At 37.0% G+C, this 18,571-nt stretch overlaps 1 protein-coding gene and 1 long non-coding RNA gene across 4 annotated transcripts in view; both read right to left on the reverse strand.

The window, feature by feature from the left end:
- Positions 1-18,571, reverse strand: part of LOC134227910 (limbic system-associated membrane protein-like) — a 517,094-nt gene that overhangs the window by 358,896 nt on the left and 139,627 nt on the right. The window lies entirely within an intron of this gene.
- LOC134226250 (uncharacterized) lies at positions 5,794-11,682 on the reverse strand. The gene is made up of 3 exons (XR_009983436.1): positions 11,588-11,682; positions 11,280-11,341; positions 5,794-6,097 (listed from the first exon to the last, which is right to left on the reverse strand). It is a non-coding gene; the product is annotated as an uncharacterized LOC134226250 (long non-coding RNA).

Here is an 18,571-nt window from a genome sequence, read left to right on the forward strand (position 1 = left end):
GGAACAGGAAAATCGTCGAAGACAAAACAGACACAGAAATCCACACAGATCGATAACGCCTTCAAGGCGCTATAGGGATGATTGGGATGCTTTTCATCGACCTTCAAGATCGAGGGTAGAAAATTGGGACATTGTGTTTACCGGAAACAATAGATCTATGTAGGTGGAAGATTTTTTGAATCGAGCAAAAAAATTGGCAAAACATGAGAGAGTGGGGAAAAGAGAATTACTAGACAAAATTCATTTACAAATTAAAGGGCGAGGCAAGTGACTGGTGGTTTACCAGAGAGGACCATTGCACAACTTGGGACAATTTTGAGAATGAAATACGGTTCAGATTTGGTAATCCAAATCGAGACCGAGGAATTCGTTCCCAATTGCGGGAATTGAGGCAAGAGAGGAGAAACATTCGTGGCATTTGTCACTGAAGTGGAAAAATTAAACCTTTGTCTAAAACGGCCACATTCGTCACGGACTATTTTCGAAATCGTATGGGAGAACATGCGCCCTCACTATAGATCAAAATTAGCAACCACACGGGTGCGTAATCTTGAGCACTTACTTGATCTTAACCATCGCATCGATGCTACGGATCCAAACCTTTACCGTTCTTGTCAGAACTCCAGAACCGAGGTGCACAATATAGATGCACATAGTTGTTCAGAGAAAGAAAATTCGTCAACTGATGAATATGCGATATATGCATTGCAACGCAAACTCAAATTAAACCCCTCTGTGGCTGCTCAGGGGTCACAACAACCAGCAGACATGGTAGTAGTGAAATGCTGGAATTGCCAAAAACCCGGGCATCATTGGAGGGTCTGTAAAGAAGCCAAACTTATATTTTGCTATGCGTGTGGAAACCTAGGTCGAACAACTAAAACATGCGAGAGCAATCACCCAATAAATCGTGTAACCAATCAAGTACCTCTAAACGTTCAGCAACAGTCGTTAAACTAGATGCGAGGTGCACCCATAGGAACACGTCCATCTCGCGAAAGACAAAAAAAGTTCCAATATCAGAATGTTCTCAACAGACCAAATCGTGCAAAGAAGTTTTATACATAAAGTAAACCCAGATGTATGCCCTAAAATACGAGTCTCAGTATTGGACACAGAGATGATAGCCTTACTTGACTCAGGAGCGAGCATTAGTGTCTTAAATTCACTCAAACTAATACATAAGCATGGATTTAAACTTTTTAAAGCATCCGTTGTAGTCAGTACTGCAGATAACACTGCCCATGAATGTATCGGTTATGCAAATATACCTTACACCTTCGCGGGTACAACGAAAGTTATTCCAACGATCGTTGTTCCCCAGCTTTCGAAATCGTTAATTTTAGGAATGGATTTTTGGAACGCTTTCGGAATAAGACCAATGATAAAATGTGAGAACATGCTGTCGGATATTGATGTGTTAGACATTAACGGCCAGCCAATAATCAATTTCATTAGTCACGACCTTCATTCGAATATGAATACGGCGGACTTAGAACCTGAAATTAATATAACAATATGCTCACTACAATTTACTGAAGATGAAACCATATTATCCCATAAGGCAATGGCAGAAGAAGATGAGTCACTAGAAGTGCCATCATTAGAACTGCCAAATGAACCAGAGCAAAAGCTTGATTCGGTAGAAACAGAGCACAATTTAACTACACTCCAGAGGAAACAGCTAACAGAAGCTCTTAAATGTTTTGAATGGACGAGTGAAAATAAGCTTGGGCGTACTGATCTGATAGAGCATGAAATTGAAATAATAGATGGAGCAAGAATGAGAGACTTGCCCATGTACAGATACTCCCATAGTTATGGAAGGAAATTGAAAAAGAATTGGAAAGGTATGAAAAATTAGATGTCATTGAAGAGTGTACTAGCGAATTTGCTAACCCATTAGTTCCTGTTAAGAAACCAAATGGAACAATTCGAGTATGTTTGGATTCGAGAAAATAAATTCTGTCACCAAAAAGACGCTTATCCGATGCGTAACATGAATGAGAAATTCTATAGATTGCAAAAAGCTAAATATTTTAGCATAATTGATCTGAAAGACGCATATTTTCAGGTCCCATTGAAAGAGAGTTCTAGAAATTATACAGCTTTTAGAACTCCAAAGGGACTCTATAGATTCAAAGTTGTTCCTTTCAGATTAAAAAATGCTCCTTTCACCATGAGCAGACTAATGAATAAAGCCATGGGGTTCGATCTCGAACCTTATGTGTTTATATATTTAGACGACATAGTTATAGCCACCGAAAGTCTTGAAGACCATTTCCGGCTTTTGACGGAAGTAGCGAAGCGATTGGCTAAAGCTGGCTTGACGATCTCGGTGCAAAAAAGTCGATTCTGTAGACGACAAGTCAAATATTTGGGATACTTATTAACGGAGAATGGCTTGGCTATCGATAGTTCGAAGTTAGAACCCATACTAAATTACCCACGTCCTAAGTCAGTGATGGACGTTCGTAGGTTTATGTGATTTATTGGGTTTTATCAAAAAGTTTATCAGTAATTTCAGCCACATTACTGCTCCAATAACGGACTTGCTCAAAAATCCAAAAATTCAAATGGACGCAAGAGGCAGAGAGTGCATTAGCACAACTTAAATCAGGATTAACATCTTCACCAGTCTTGGCAAATCCTAGATTCGACCTCCCATTTGTCATTGAGACTGATGCATCTCAACTCGCGGTCGGAGCTGCCTTGCTACAGGATCATCCTGAAGGAAAACGCATTATTGCATACTTTAGCAAGAAGTTATCTAGTACGCAGCGCAAATATGCGGCGACAGAGAAAGAGTGTCTTGCCGTACTACTGGCAGTTGAAAATTTTCTCCATTATATCGAAGGCACTCAATTAAAAGTAATTACAGATGCAAGAAGCATCACTTGGCTATTCACAATCACCGCAGCAAATGGGAATTCCAGACTGCTCCGCTGGGCACTAAAGCTCCAATCTCACGATTTTGTAATCCAATACAGAAAGGGCAAGGAGAATGTCCTTGCGGATTGCTTATCAAGAATCGAAACTGTCCAAATAACAGAAGACGACGAATATTCTAAATTACTTAATCAAATTACTATAAATCCCGAAAAGTATACGGATTTCATGGTAAGAGGAAATAAAATCTATAAGCTTGTTCAGAACACTGGGAAAATCGAAGATCAGCGCTTTCTCTGGAAGTTCTATCCCCCTAAAGCAGACAGAGTCGGTATAATACAAACCGCTCATGAACCTGCTCACTTGGGATATGACAACACTATTTGTAAATTAAAAGAGAGGTTTTTTTGGCCTCGAATGGCCCTCGATACAAAAAAGTTTTGCAAATCATGCTTGGCGTGTAAAACATCCAAAAGTAGTAACATTAATAATGTCCCCCCTATGGGATCGCAGAAACCACATTGTAATCAACCGTGGCAATTTCTAACGCTGGATTACTTGGGACCGTTTCCACCATCCGGTCAGGCACGCAGCCCCTGCCTGCTGGTGGCTACGGACGTGTTCACCAAATTTGTTTTAGTGCAGCCATTCAAGCAGGAAACGGCATCCTCACTTATTAAATTTCTAGAGCAGTCGATATTCTTACTTTTTGGCGTACCTCAAACCGTATTAACGGATAATGGTAGCCAATTCACGTCGAAATTGTTTAAGGACTTATTGGCACATTATGGTATTACGCATTGGCTAACACCGTTCTATCACCCGCAAGTTAACAATTCTGAAAGGGTTAACAGAGTTATAACAACTGCAATTCGAGCCACCATGAAGTCAAATCATAAGACATGGGCCGACAACATTTACAGCATTGCAAATGCTATACGGAATGCTACTCACGAATCAACGAAACATACCCCGTACTTTCTTACGTTCGGAAGAAACATAATATCTGATGGACGAGAATATGAAACTATAAATGAAACTAATGATAATTCACACTCGATCACATCCGAGGATCGAAATCGTTTATATGCTCAAGTACGCAAAAACCCCCAAGAAGCTTATCAAAAGCAGGCAAGATTTTATAACTTACGTTCGAACCCTAAAGCACCAAAATACTGCGTTGACGAAAAAGTTTTGAAGAAAAGTACGTTTTTATCCGATAAAGGAAAAGATTTTTGCGCCAAGTTCGCTCCCAGATATACCGAAGCGAAAGTGAGTAAAGTTCTGGGCGACAGCTACTAATTGGTAGATAATACGGGAAAACGTTTAGGAATTTACCATGCCACATTCCTTAAAAAAATGTAAGAAAAATCAAATGGTTCAGCAAGCTATGAAATTACTACAGGTAAAAGTTCCTACAAAAACACGTCTAGTTTTCTTTAAAACGGCAAATAAAAACAAACACAAAGTATGCATGAATCCATGCACTTGTAAATAACACTGTATATATGCATGTAGGTTACAATGGTTACAATACATCTTCTCTAGAGTTAACAAAACACATCATGAAATAGATCACTTCTTGTCGATGTAAACAGCTCTGATAGGGGTAAACAAAGTCACAGGTAATCTCGTAGCAAAATGAGAAATATATACAGGCAGATACGGCAGATTTGGTCGAGCATGTATAGGTGTACATCACACAGGTAGCATAGTTTCCAACGAAGCATCCATAATGCTACCAACATTTAACATATGTTGTAAAATCTGTATTGGGATTTCCTGCAATAGAAAGTAGAGCAGTTAGATAATTAGTTAGCACTTACAACAATTATATACTCTCCGGAATTTTAGATGATATCTTTCTTTTCTCGAAGTATTTAATTCGTAGCTCCTCGATAGCGTCGTTTTGTCTCCAGGCTGCAGATAACTTTAGTTATGTAGTGGTATCGCAGTGTTAGGTCCACAACTGCACTGATAAAAAAATACACGTTCGATTCATGTTTTTCGGAATATGGATATTTTCAATCAGCTGACACCATGAACTCTGGTGTAATCCACATCACTATGATGTTCTTGACATTCTTATTTCAAATGACAAAGTAAGTATCCGAATTCATTATTGATACACCACGATATGATATGCATATCCATGAATACCCATAACAAATACACGTTCCACTCATATGTTTCAAAATGATGATATTTCATTCCAAGTTACACCATCAAGTCTAATGTATTTCACATCACTGCGATGTTCTTTACAAACTCAGTTCAAATGACAATGTTTATAAAAAAATCATACTTGATACACCACGATGTCATATGTTTATCTTAAATATGTTATGAATCAATTGAAACGAATTTAGGTATGGATTCTGATGAGACAATTGTCATCATTCTAATAAAATCGCACATGTTCATGCATGCAGGTTGTAACAATTTTCAGCTATCAGTGATAGTATACTTTTATATTAAATACCACTTCAATAAAGAAGAAAAATACTATGTTTGAATATTATTTATGAAGAAATATATTCGTGTTTCCATTATGGTTATAAAGCGGTGGTGGAAGGAAGAGGCATTTCACTGTTCAGTGGCAGAAGACATTGCGGCATGTGTGGAACAAACAACTTCGCACATAAATAGACGAAGTGAAGTTTACCAAATTTGAACTAAACTGCTGTCTTAGGTAAATATGAGTATACGCCTACAAATCTATGTACAATAAAGTTCTCGAAATCTTTTTATTCTATATAGTTGAAAACTGTAAAAAAATGTAGATTTTTTTAAAATAATAATTTGTTTTTATTTCATTTGATCCATTCGGAATGCGATTTCTATTATACGGTTGAAAAACAAAAACAATACAGAAGTAAGTTGAATATTTTATTTGAATATATACTTATATAAATATTTCAAAATTGAATTTCTTGCTCTGGAAAAACTGGCTGACCTGCTGTGGCTCCTCGTTGGTGTTGAATCTAATCAGAACATACTAACTTGGTGCATTTTCTTATTTATTGCATGTTCTCCTCCTGCTGCTGCTGCATTTGTTTTTCATAAAAACAACGACGAATCCTCAGTATCGGTCCCTCGGAATATCCTTTGCGACGTACGTACTTCATGGCGGCTTCCTGTTATTGGTAGGCATCAGCACCGGACCGATCATGTTTTCCGGCAGCAATCCTTTGAATTTCTTGGTGATCTGTTTAGATGATTGTGGGGAATAAAGTGAGCCTGAAAAAAGCATTTCCGGTTTTTGGTTTCATTGATAAATAAAATAGTATTTAAATAAAATAAAATGATAAATAACGAATTTGAAATTCTATCGTAGTAGGCATTTGAAATGCCAGCATACTAAGAAGCGAATGAGAAGAAATTTGAAATTGAATCTCAGTAGGCTGACATACAATTCTAGATTGTTAGAAGGGGAAATAGAAAATAAATGAAGATCATTCAGTGTTCGTTTCTTGAGGCGTGAATACGTCATTTGTTTGCAAGTGTCCAACGCTTATTTTCAACAACAAAATAAGTTGGTGAACGGATTTGCTTGGCTACGACAATGACGTGGTCGTTGCTCCCAAGAATGGTAAGATAAGTTAGCAGGAGATTGAAAAGTAAAGAATTTGGGCAAAAAATAATGGTAAGCCTAGGACGCAGGAAAATTTGGCAAAAAAATTATGATAAGCCATGAGGTCTGAAAGGCAAAAAAATAAAGGTAAGCCTCAGCTGGAAAATAAAATGGCAAAAAATAATGGTGAGCCATAATATGTGGAGCGAAAAAAAATATGGTAAGCCTCAAACCGGCAACAAAAATGGCAAAAAATTATGGTAAGCCATGTCTGGCAAAGGAAAATGGTAAGCCAGAGAAAAGAAAAATGTATGGCAAAAAATAATGGTAAGCCATGTAGACAAGTTCATAGATGAATCGGCAAAAGAAGGGTATGTCAATTTAGTTGGTAGGAAAAGAAATAAAGACGAGCGATCGCGGGTGAAACAAACAAAAATCAGGCGATTTGCAAAATTAGCGTCTTCTACAAAGTTGTCTAGAATATAAGAATCATCGAGTGGGTGTTCAACATAATTTGCAATTCATTATATTGGCAGAATTTGAAAGGTGAAATCCAACTGGATGTATGAAGTGTTAAGGGCTATTGATCTCAAGATCGTGAGCTCTACCTCCAGAGATGTGAGATTCGGCGAGTAGCCGTTTCCTATAACGTTGTTTAGATCATAAATTCTCAAACCTTTTGGATAAGTCTGACCGACCTGACAGAAGCCTATATTTTTACGACTTACCAGGTACCAAATGTATTGATCCTTAGCAATTGGATAAAAATGAGTATGCGTTAGATTGCACAAATCATGACAAATTGCTTCATTGAATTTGGATTGGATTTGGATTAGATTTGAATTGGATTTGGATTGGATTTGGATTGGATTTGGATTGTATTTGGATTGTATTTGGATTGGTTTTGGATTGGATTTGGATTGGATTTGGATTGGATTTTGATTGGATTCGATTTGGATTTGGATTGGATTTGGATTGTATTGGATTTGATTTGAATTGGAATTGGATTGGATTTGGATGGGACTTGTATTGGATTTGGATTGGATTTGAATTGGATTTGGATTGTATTTGGATTGGATTTGGATTGGATTTGGATTGGACTTGGATTGGATTTGGATGGATTTTGATTGGATTTGGATTGGATTTGGATTTGATTTGGATTGGGATTGGATTCAGATTGTATTTTAATTGGATTCGGATTGAATTTGAATTGAATTAAAATTTGGATTAGAATTGATTTGCATTGGATTTGGATTGGATTTGGATTGGATTGGATTTGTATTGGATTTGGATTGGGTTTGGATTTGAATTGTATTTGGATTGGATTTGGATTGGATTTGGATTGGATTTGGATTGGATTTGGATTGGATTTAGATTGGATTGGATTTGGATTGGATTTGGATTGGATTTGGATTGGTTTGGATTGGTTTGGATTGGTTTGGATTGGTTTGGATTGGTTTGGATTGGTTTGGATTGGTTGGATTGGTTTGGATTGGTTTGGATTGGTTTGGATTGGTTTGGATTGAATTTGGATTGTGTTTGGATTGGGTTTGGATTGGTTTGGATTGGTTTGGATTGGTTTGGATTGGTTTGGATTGGTTTGGATTGGTTGGATTGGTTTGGATTAGATTTGGATTGGACTTGGATTGGTTTGGATTGGTTTGAATTGGTTTGGATTGGTTTGGATTGGTTTGAATTGGTTTGGATTGGTTTGGATTGGTTTGGATTGGTTTGGATTGGTTGGATTAGATTTGGATTGGACTTGGATCGGTTTGGATTGGTTTGAATTGGTTTGGATTGGTTTGGATTGGTTTGGATTGGATCTGGTTGCGTTTGGATTGGATTTGGATTGGATTTGGATTGGATTTGGATTGGATTTGGATTGTATTTGAATTGGATTTGGATGGGATTTGAATTGGATTTGGATTGGATTTGAATTGAACTTGAATTTGGATTAGAATTGAATTGGATTTGGATTTGATTTGGATTGAATTTTGATTAGAATTGAATTGGATTTGGATTTGATTTGGATTGAATTTGGAATGGATTTGGATTGGATTTTGATTGGATTTGGATTGGATTTGGATTGGATTTGGATTGGATTTGGATTGAATTTAGATTGGATTGGTTGGTTGGTTGGATTGGTTTGGATTGGTTTGGATTGAATTTGAATTGGTTGGTTTGGATTGGTTTGGATTGAATTAGGATTGGTTTGGATTGGTTTGGTTTGGATTGGTTTGGTTTGGATTGGACTTGGTTGGTTTGGTTTGATTTGGATTGATTTGAATTGGTTTGGATTGGTTTGGATTGGTTTGGACTGGATTTGGATTGGTTTGGATTAGATTTGGTTGGTTTTAATTGGTTTGGATTGGTTTGGTTTGGATTGGTTTGGTTGGTTTGGATTGGTTTGGTTTGGATTGGTTTGGGTTGGTTTGGTTGGTTTGGATTGGATTTGGATTTGGATTGGATTTGGATTGGATTTGGATTGGATTTGGATTGGATTGGGTTTGGATTGGATTTGGATTGGATTTGGATTAGATTTGGATTGGACTTGGATTGGATTCGGATTGGATTTGAATTGGATTTGGATTGGATTTGGATTGGATTTGGATTGGATATTGATTGGATTTGGATTGGATATGGATTGGATTTGATTGAATTTGAATTGGATTTGGATTTGGATTGGATTTGAATTTTATTTGGATTGAATTTGAATTGGATTTGTATTGGATTTGGATTGGATTTGGATTGGATTTGGATTTGGACTGGATTTGGATTAGATTTGGATTGGACTTGGATTGGATTTGAATTGTATTTGGATTGGATTTGGATTGGATTTGGATTGGATATGGATTGGATTTGGATTGGATTTGGATTGGATTTGGATTGGTTTGGATTGGTTTGGATTGGTTTGGATTGGTTTGGATTGAATTTGGATTGGATTGGTTTGGATTGGTTGGATTGGTTGAATTGGTTTGGATTGGTTTGGATTAGATTTGGTTTGGATTGGTTTGGATTGGTTTGGTTTGGTTTGGATTGGTTTGGATTGGTTTGGATTGAATTTGAATTGGTTTGGATTGGTTGGATTGGTTTGGATTGGTTTGGATTGGTTGGATTAGATTTGGATTGGTTTGGATTGGTTTGGATTGGTTTGGATTGGTTTGGACTGGTTTGGATTGGTTTGGATTGGTTTGGACTGGTTTGGATTGGTTTGGATTAGATTTGGATTGGACTTGGATTGGTTTGGATTGGTTTGAATTGGTTTGGATTGGTTTGGATTGGTTTGGATTGGTTTGGATTGGTTTGGATTGGTTTGGATTGGTTTGGATTGGTTTGATTTGGATTGGATTGGTTTGGATTGGTTTGGATTGGTTGGATTAGATTTGGATTGGACTTGGATTGGTTTGGATTGGTTTGGTTGGTTTGGATTGGTTTGGATTGGATATGGATTGGTTTGGATTGGACTTGGATTGGTTTGGATTGGTTTGAATTGTATTTGGATTGGTTTGGATTGGATTTGGTTTGGTTTGGATTGGTTTGGATTGGTTTGGATTGGATTGGTTTGGATTGGTTTGAATTGAATTTGAATTGGTTTGGACTGGTTTGGATTGGTTTGGATTGGTTTGGATTGGTTTGGTTTGGATTTGGATTGGTTTGGTTGGATTTTGATTGGATTTGGTTTGATTTGGATTGAATTTTAATTGGTTTGGATTGGTTTGGATTGGTTTGGACTGGATTTGGATTGGTTTGGATTAGATTTGGATTGGTTTGGATTGGTTTGGATTGGGTTTGGATTGGTTTGGATTGGTTTGGATTGGTTTGGATTGGTTTGGATTGGTTTGGATTGGTTTGGATTGGTTTGGATTGGTTTGGATTGGTTGGATTGGTTTGAATTGGTTTGGATTGAATTTGGATTGGTTTGGATTGGGTTTTGATTGGATTGGTTTGGATTGGTTTGGATTGGATTAGATTTGGATTGGTATTGGATTAGTTTGCATTGGATTTGGCTTGGATCTGGATTGCATTTGGATGGTTGGATTGTATTTGGATTGGATTGGTTTGGATTGGTTTGGATTGGTTTGGATTGTATTTGAATTGGATTTGGATTGGTTTGAATTGGATTTGGATTGGATTTGGATTGAATTTGGATGGATTTGGATTGGATTTGGATTGGATTTGGATTTGATTGGTTTAGTCAATGGTTTAGTAAACCAATTGTTTCAAACAGAATTAACTGAGCAGTTTTAGGACAGCGTCAATGCTTTATAGCTACAAGCAATCAATGTACAGCTGTTATGGATATTTGAACACATGCGCGGGTATAAAAAAATAATACAATTAAATTTATACTTTCGTATAAACAGCTCCAAATAATTCGCTTTTCAGAATAAACAGTGAAAGAGTAGAGACGGTGAATATTGTGGGGAATAAAGAGAGCCTGAAAAAAGCATTTCCGGTTTTTGGTTTCATTGATAAATAAAATAGTATTTAAATAAAATAAAATGATAAATAACGAATTTGAAATTCTATCGTAGTAGGCATTGGAAATGCAAGCATACTAAGAAGCGAATAAGAAGAAATTTGAAATTGAATCTCAGTAGGCTGACATACAATTCTAGATTGTTAGAAGGGGAAATAGAAAATAAATGAAGATCATTCAGTGTTCGTTTCTTGAGGCGTGAATACGTCATTTGTTTGCAAGTGTCCAACGCTTATTTTCAACAACAAAATAAGTTGGTGAACGGATTTGCTTGGCTACGACAATGATGAGAATCTTATTCATTGGTTGCAGATTCCGGAAGATGAAAGCACTTACCTGTCCTAGAACAAACTCTTCGGCCTCAGTTCGTTAATGCTGGTTGGTGTGGTTCAGCATTTCTAAAAATAATAAATACAATCACCTACATTTTAATCTAACTTGTTCGAATTTTATTTTATCTGTTCGGAATGCGATTTCCGTCAGCGTTTCGAAAACCAACGAGAGACGGTTTTCTAATCAAGTAATAGTTGAAGTTATGAAAACTGTTTTTCGAAATGGATTTCGATCCGCTGACGGAAATCGGATTCCGGACGGATATGCAATCATCATTATCATTTAAATATGAAAGAAAACATGAAATTCACTTGTTATAACAAACGAAATTCAACACGAATACATTTCGATATCACATATCAAACAAGTGACTCTGGCAAGTCAAGCAACAGAATTCTATTTGTTTTACACGTTAATACCGTGAGGTTTGTTTATAAACAAATGCAGAGTTTCGAATGAGCGATGTCATATGTTTTACACGTGATATTGATTTGCTTTGACAACATGCGCAAATTCATGTGTAGAACACACGGTCCTCTCGTGTATTTTTTTTATAGTGTGTATGTCAGATGTAGCCGCAGGGTTGAACATAATGCTATAAGTTTTTATGCGATGTTTTTCTAAAAATCTTTTGGACTGTCAAATCAGGGTAGAACCAAACGGTTTACAAGATTGATCAGCTCAGAATCAGTTGAGAAAAAAAAATATTATGATTTGCAGTTAATTTCGTTTAATCTGGGGCAGAAAGTCAATAAGTGATTCAACACTAAGTTGATATGGTTGATTGGATGCGAAGTTTGAAGGTACAATATATTTTACAATTGGTCGATAAGTTCGATAAGGTATCATATGTTGCTAGCCTTGTTCACGTTATATATATCCGTTGTCTATTTGCATACAGCTACTCAGAAGTTGGAGAAAAAGGATCCAACAAAGTAGCGGAAGCTTTAGTAAACAAAGCAAAAACAAAATAGGTGCTCAACTTAATGCTTATCTATGTATACTGCATTTGCTAGATCTGAATAAAATTTTAATCGAGAGTTTTGAATACATATTAAAATTAAGCTTTGAGGAATTCCGATGAAATTTAGGGTTATGAAAATTTGATCAATCTCAAATTGATCAAATTTTCATAAAACAGCGTGGTGTGATGTAACGTTCTTTGGTTATTCTAATTTTTTTATCCACAATTATAGATATATTTATATTATAAACTATAAAACAAGTAGATACCGTCAAAATAGGTTTAATAATTATATGAACCGTTTACATAACAACCTATGAAATATTGCCATAAAATGAAAGCTTTGGAGCAAGTTTAGTTCTAGGATTTAAGACAGATGTCTCATGAACTTAGTTGAAGTAAATAAACGGATATAAATGGGCGAACGCTGTTTGGTATTGGTAAACGACAAAAATGGTAGTCCTTAGATTTTGGACTTTGGATTCTTGAACTTTTCTTTATGCTACATCGGATCACTTTACGTTACGTCGGCTGAAGAACAGAAGTGAATCTCGGTGACCTTTACCTTTTTTTCATTTATTGAAGGTGTGTAAAATAATTGATGCAATGTGAAGTGAAAGTTTTATCTCTTTAGTGCGCGAATTGGTTAATAATTTTTCTAATTAAAATATCTTTTTCATACTAAAAAACTAGTTTGAGAGATACGTATCACTAGGGGTGAACACTCTGTTCTCTGAGCAGTTTAAAACTATTTATAAGGTAAATCAGTTAGAATTCATTTCTATAATATATATTTATTCTAATTTCTTATTTTCGTTGGACCACAGCGTCCAACAAGACGCTTTTTTTTACACGATTCAAGTGCGTTGACCCATCCGTCGGTCATCTTGCGCTGGTGTCCGCATACGTTAATTCGATCGCTCGTCCTGGGGTGACATTGCGCATCTCGAATCGAATCACTCGATTCGTAAGTTTTTGGATTCGTTTCGAAAAAAATGCGGCATTATGTGTTTCGTTCGACTTCATTCAGTCGCAGTACAAGATTTCGAATGGTGCTGTACTAGTTCAATCGAGTATGTTCTGTCAAACGAAATGTAAACAGAGAGAATAAGAGATAGCTGTCTCCGTGTTTAGTATGCCGCCCGCTGGAGAGACAACCTTCAGCGCATGGCGAATGTGAGTAAACAGAGAGAACAAGAGTAATTTCATCTGCGTGTAGCATGTTGCCTGTTGGAAAGGCATCCTTCAGGGCATGAATTAGCAGTTAATTTATAAACAAGCAAATTGTGCTCAATGACTTTAAAAAGCAATATTATTTATTGAGCAGTTGGAACCGATTAAAACATTATGCCGATACGACATGTTTTGTAAATTGAGATATTGTTACGACACAAATTATAAGTTTTATGTTTATTCGAGTGTATGCCAATGATCCAATTTTGAGCTAAATAATTTAAAGCTAAAGTAGGATTCGATAATAAATTACTTTGATGTTTCCATGTGTTTTAGTTAAATGCACTTGGGTCGTCTCATGCGCGTTTTTTTATTTAACTCATTTATATTCACGTAGATTTTTTATTATACACGTTTTTACGCAGATTTTTCTCATAGATTTTTCACGCGATTTATCGAAATAGCCAAAAAATACGTGAAAACTTCAAAAAACGATTTTAGTTGAAGTCGTTTTTACGCGGATTTCAGGATAATTAGAGATTGCATATTGTCTGGAAACTATGAAAGTAGGTATACTAATAACATTCTTTCCTTCAAGGTACAATAATGAACCATTTATTCTCTTCCCGTAGAGAAATAATAACAAATATAATTAAAAACTTTCAGCAAGAAATCGCTCTCGAACAACATTCGAAAGCTATAAAGGTGACGAGTGTTTTTCATTCGACTTGAGTCGTTTTCCAGTGTGCTATCGAGTATCCATAATGCCGAAACATCTCGTTATTCTTGTACCTCCTCGAGCATACTCGAACGATGAGTCGTTTTCGAGATCGAATCGAAACCCGTAATGCCAAACATGTTCGACTCGATAGAATTGCGTTCGAATCGAGATGCACAATGCCACCCCTGGCCCGTCATCCGTTGGGAGCCAAACGGAGTGCGAGGGACCGTTGGCCTTTCTGCGTACGGTTTACGTATGATCGGATAGCGTACCAGCACCGCCGATAACTCCCTCTCCGCATCTATAGATCGGCCGTAAAGAACTTGAGCCCGGGCCGCCGCCGTTTCGTTCCGGTCGGTAGGCACTACGCTCCGTGCCACTGTGCATGCCCAGAACATCGCATGCCCCCGGTTGACGAATCGCTGGTAGCACCGAGAGCGTAACCCAAACCCTGCGCAGCTTAGTCTACCTCTATACCCATGGCCATGATTACACACACACACACAACATTGACACATACACTTACACCTATGTTTGAGAAAAAAATGAATGAATATAAAACTATATAAATGAATTCACACTAGATTTGTCATTAATACGACCATAGCCCTGAGGTAACTAGTCCGCCCGGGTGATCGTTTCTCTCTCTCTCTCTCTTGCGAGCACGTGTAAAATTTTTCACTTTTCAGTGCGTCTACCTCTGCTACGTCGTTTCCGATTTGTTGAACATTCCTTTTTAGCGTTTACCTAAAAAAACCGTTCCCCTGAGAATTCCACTCATGCACATAAACAGTATAGTCGAGCAACATAAAACACACGACCAGTGGTCTCTCATTTATGAGAGTGGCGCTTAAACCACTGAGTTTTCATGCAATTAATTAAGAATAGCGAAAGGAACTGTTACACATTTGCCAGAAAACCATTTGCCAGAATCAATTTGCCAGAATGATTTTTGCCAGAAACTCATTTGCCAGAATGGACCATATGCCAGGAAGCCATTCCCCAGAAGAGACCATTTGCCAGAATGTAATTTGCCAGAATGTACCATTCCCCAGAAATTGTAAAACTGGAAATTCCTATAATTATTGATGGCTAAAGAATAGAACAAAATATATATAAGGAAGGTAATTTTGCATTATTTGGTGGTTTGGACACTATTTAATAATGAAGGGATTTGCAGTATAATTCATTTTCATAAAAGGGATTATTCAACATATTAGACGATTTTCAAAAAGATGGATACTATTTATCAAAAAAAAATCATATTTGTCTAATACCAAAAAAAACTGTTTACGAATGGATATCATATTTTTTCGTCTCATTCCAGACGCAGACTTATTTTCAAAATTAAATCATATCTACAATTGGATAATATCATTTCAAGTCATACTATACGCCATTTGTTTTCATTGAAGAAGTTAAATATTGTTATATCTACAAGTCTAGGCAAAATGTCTATTTCTAAAGAAGGAATCATATCCACAATTGACATATTCAAACACGGACACGGGCAACCACCTACGTTTAAAAAAGGGATGACATCTTCTTCTTCATTGGCATTACATACCCACTGGGACATAGCCGCCTCGCTGCTTAGTGTTCGTTTAGTACTTCCACAGTTATTAACCGTGAGGTTTCTAAGTCAAGTTACCATTTTTGCATTCGTATATCATGAGGCTAACACGATGATACTTTTATGCCCAGGGAAGTCCAGACAATTTCCAAACCGAAAATTGCCTAGACCGGCACCAGGAATCGAGCCCAGTTACCATCAGCATGGTCTTGCTTTATAGCCGCGCATCTTACCGCTAAGCTAAGGAGGACACCGGGATAACATCTATCCTTGCCTTAATCGGAGCAAGCACCTTTTTTAAAGAAATGGATCATATCCACCATTGCTTCATTTCTGACAAACGCCTATTTTCAAAGAAGGGATCACATCCACTTTTGCTTTAATTTGGACAAGCGCCTACTTTTAAAGAAGGAATCACATCCACCATTGCTTCATTTGAGGCAAACGCCTACTTTTAAAGAAGGGACCACATCCACCATTGCCTTAATCCGAGCAAGCGCCTTCTTTTAAAGAATGAATTACACCCAGGTTTTTTTACACGGTTTGGTTTTGGTCGTTTAAGACCTTCAGGGTCAATGAATCAATGAGTTAACCCCACCAAAAAATTCACAAAAAATCAAAGAAAATTCAGGGGGTATTTGAAAAGCTGTAAAAGTTCAGGTTAACCGAGAAATTAATGAATTCCAACCGCGTAAAAAAAAACCTGGGTGTACATCAACCATTGCGTTAATACGGGCAAGCGCCTATTTTTAAAGAAGGAGTCACATCCACCATTACCTTAATCCGAATAAGCACCTATTTTGAAAGAAAGGATAACATCCGCCATTTTTGCCTTAATTCAGGCAAGCTGCTATACTCGGCTTATGTATGCATACGTCTTATGTACAGATTAGGTATTTTCAATTCTATTATCCAGGTGCGGTGTTTTATTCCTCAGTAGAAAACAACTATACAACAACAACAAATCAAAATTATAAAAAATGTCCCTTATGCCAAATGAAGCTCTCTTTTAAAGCTGTTCATAGTTATGCCTAAAGTTCATGGCGTTAAGAATTATTGCGCATACTGGGCAAACGCGCGCATGGCAAATAGGTGACGACCAATTCTGGGGAATGGTGCATTCTGGGGATTGGTACATTCTGGCGAATGGTTTTCTGGGGAATGGTGCATTCTGGCAAACGACTTTCTGGGGAATGGTCCATTCTGGCAAATTGATTCTGGCAAAAGGCCTTCTGGCAAATGACTTTCTGGCGAATGTCATACAACCGTTCATAAAGATCGACGCCTTCGATGAGACGCCCTTGCCACCAAATATTCATGGAGGAAGTTGTTGTTAAGGTTGTTGTTTACCGATCTTCTGTTTCTTTAATACTGTGCTTATAGTTATAAACCGAAATAAGTTTATAGTAGCAATCGGGTTTTCACCCATTTATTTCCAGGATATGCGACATGCCGAGGATATTCCAACCCAGATTGACATTCCACATTCCACATTCCACCGGACAAAAGTCGTGATGTAGATGTAATTAATGACCATGTTTCATCCGTGAATGAGCTGTGCGAGAAATGTTCGTCTGATGATGCTGTTCTAATCTGTGGGGATTATAACCAGCCACGCATACGGTGGCGTGAAACTGACGGCATTGTGCATTGTGATGGATCGCAACTTCCCCCATCCAGTAGTAGTCTCTTGGATGGTATGGACTACTTGTGTCTTGGTCAAAGAAATACTGTATCCAACTCGCTTGATCGCGTCCTTGATCTGGTACTCTGTTTTTCGATTTGTGTGGCTTTTTTTTTTTTTTTTTTTTTTTTAACTAATTTTATTTGACAATTATCTAATACCTGCATTCATCTCTTAGACTGTGTTTTCTCTTAACACTATCATCTTTTTTTGCTATGTTACGCTTTTAGATATTATTAATACATTTCAATTGCCTCTGGCAGTTACGATATTTCCTCTGGTTGAATTAAACCATGTAGGAATTACAATGTTTTCTACTTAAACTAAACTTAACCTAATTTATACTAAGGGTACAAGAAGATTGCAACGATTTTTGTCTAAAATTGGAAATTATTTTGTTGGACATTTGTTGCAATGTCTCAATATTAGAAATTCTATGAAGTTCATTGGTACTATACCACGGAGGTAACTTCAGAATCATTTTCAAAATTTTATTTTGAATCCTCTGAAGTGCCTTCTTTCTGGTATTGCAGCAACTAGTCCATATTGGCACAGCATACAACATGGCTGGTCTAAAAATTTGTTTGTAAATCAAAAGTTTGTTCTTAAGACGAAGTTTTGATTTTCTGTTTATAAGTGGATATAGACACTTAATATATTTGTTACATTTGGCTTGAAGGCCTTCAATGTGATTTTAAAAGTTAATTTCTGATCCAGCAGAAGTCCTAAATATTTAGCTTCGCTAGACCAATTTATTGGAACCCCATTCATAGTGACAATATGTCTGCTAGAAGGTTTCAAATAAGAAGCTCTCGGCTTATGTGGGAAAATTATAAGCTGAGTTTTGGAAGCATTCGGGGAAATTTTCCAGTTTTGCGAGGAAGTGGCGAAAATTGCCAAACTGTTTTGCAATCTACTACAATTGACACGCAGGCTACGCCCTTTGGCTGAGAGACCTGTGTCATCTGCAAACAAAGATTTTTGACACCCTGGTGGTAAATCAGGTAAGTCAGAAGTAAAAATGTTATACAATATGGGCCCCAGTATGCTGCCTTGGGGAGCACCAGCTCTAACAGGTAATCTATCAGATTTGGAATTCTGATAGTTTACCTGCAGTGAACGATTTGATAAATAATTTTGGATCAGTTTAATAATGTACAGAGGAAAATTAAAATTCATC

Source organism: Armigeres subalbatus, chromosome 3 (assembly GCF_024139115.2).
Source record: "Armigeres subalbatus isolate Guangzhou_Male chromosome 3, GZ_Asu_2, whole genome shotgun sequence".
Classification (NCBI taxonomy): Eukaryota; Metazoa; Arthropoda; class Insecta; order Diptera; family Culicidae; genus Armigeres; species Armigeres subalbatus.